This window comes from Nycticebus coucang, chromosome 4 (assembly GCF_027406575.1).
Source record: "Nycticebus coucang isolate mNycCou1 chromosome 4, mNycCou1.pri, whole genome shotgun sequence".
Taxonomy (NCBI): Eukaryota; Metazoa; Chordata; class Mammalia; order Primates; family Lorisidae; genus Nycticebus; species Nycticebus coucang.
The window spans coordinates 138,755,104-138,756,423 of record NC_069783.1 but is presented as its reverse complement, the minus strand read 5'-3'; the positions used below and the strand labels follow the sequence as shown (position 1 = coordinate 138,756,423).

The window sequence follows — 1,320 nt, the reverse complement described above, 5'->3', positions numbered from 1 at the left end:
TGAACTTGAATAGCAAATACTGAATAAAAAACTCTATAAGCAGTCCAGAGAGAGGGGCGGCACCTGTGGCTCAGTGGGTAGGGCACTGGCCCCATATACCGAGGGTGGTGGGTTCAAACCCAGCCAAACTGCAACAACAACAACAAAAAAGCTGGCATTGTGGCAGGCACCTATAGTCCCAGCTACTGGGGAGGCTGAGGCAAGAAAATCGCCTAAGCTCAGGAGTTGGAGGTTGCTGTAAGCTGTGTGACGCCATGGCACTCTACTGAGGACGATAAATTGAGACTCTGTCTGTACAAAAATATTAAAAGAAAAGAAGTCTAGAGAGAGATCTGAGAAGGGAAAAAGTTTTCTGTTATTACTTTCAGCAGCACATTTTTTTCCCTTCCCTTTTGTATAAGAGGCCTTGAGTTTTCATTTTGCACTAGGTCCCCAAAATTATATAGCCAACCTTGAGTATCTCCAAAAGAGACAATCCTGAGAAATTCTAGGTTCTCTGCTTCTGAGTGAGGTAAAAGAAATTTAAAAAGCTAGACTCATGGGAAGTGGCTCATGCCTGTAATCCTAGCATTCTGAGAGGCTGCGTTTGGAGGATTGCTCAAGGTTAGGAGTTTGAGACTAGTCTGAGCAAGAAAGAGTGAGACCTGTCTCTACCCAAAATAAAAAAAATCAGCTGTGCTAGCATATACTAAAATTGGAACGATACAGAGAAGATTAGCATGGCCCCTGAGCAAGGATGACACGCAAATTCGTGAAGCATTCCATATTTTTTGGCACACAGCATGTTCAATGATGGTTACTCACTTAGTACAAGACATGGAGAAGAAACCTTTGGACACAGAGCAGATGATACCTCCTTCTGTTTTGTAGTGTATCCTGGTGTCATTTTCTGTGAATGTGGTCAAAAAAAAAGAAAAGAAAAAATCAGCTGAGTGTCGTGATGGGCACCTGTAGTCCCAGCTACTTGGGAAGCTGGGACAGGAGGATTGCTTGAGCTCAGGAATTTGAGGTCGCAGTGACCTATGATTATGCCAGGCTATACCAGTTCATAGAGAGCTATGAACTCTAGCCAGGGCGACAGAGTAAGATTGTCTCAAAAAAACAAAACAAAACATTGGCGGCGCCTGTGGCTCAGTGGGTAGGGCGCTGGCACCATATACTGAGGGTGGGGGGTTCAAACCCAGCCCCTGCCAAACTGCAACAAAAAAATAGCCAGGCATTGTGGTGGGCACCTATAGTCCCAGCTACTAGGGAGGCTGAGGCAAGAGAATTGCCTAAGCCCAGGAGTTGGAGGTTGCTGTGAGCTGTATGATGCCATGG

The 1,320-nt window shown here is 45.4% G+C and overlaps 1 pseudogene; it reads left to right on the top strand.

Annotated features, from left to right (window-relative positions):
* The first annotated feature begins 672 nt into the window (after positions 1-672).
* LOC128585097 (uncharacterized) lies at positions 673-771 on the top strand (annotated as a pseudogene).
* Positions 772-1,320: the final 549 nt, after the last annotated feature.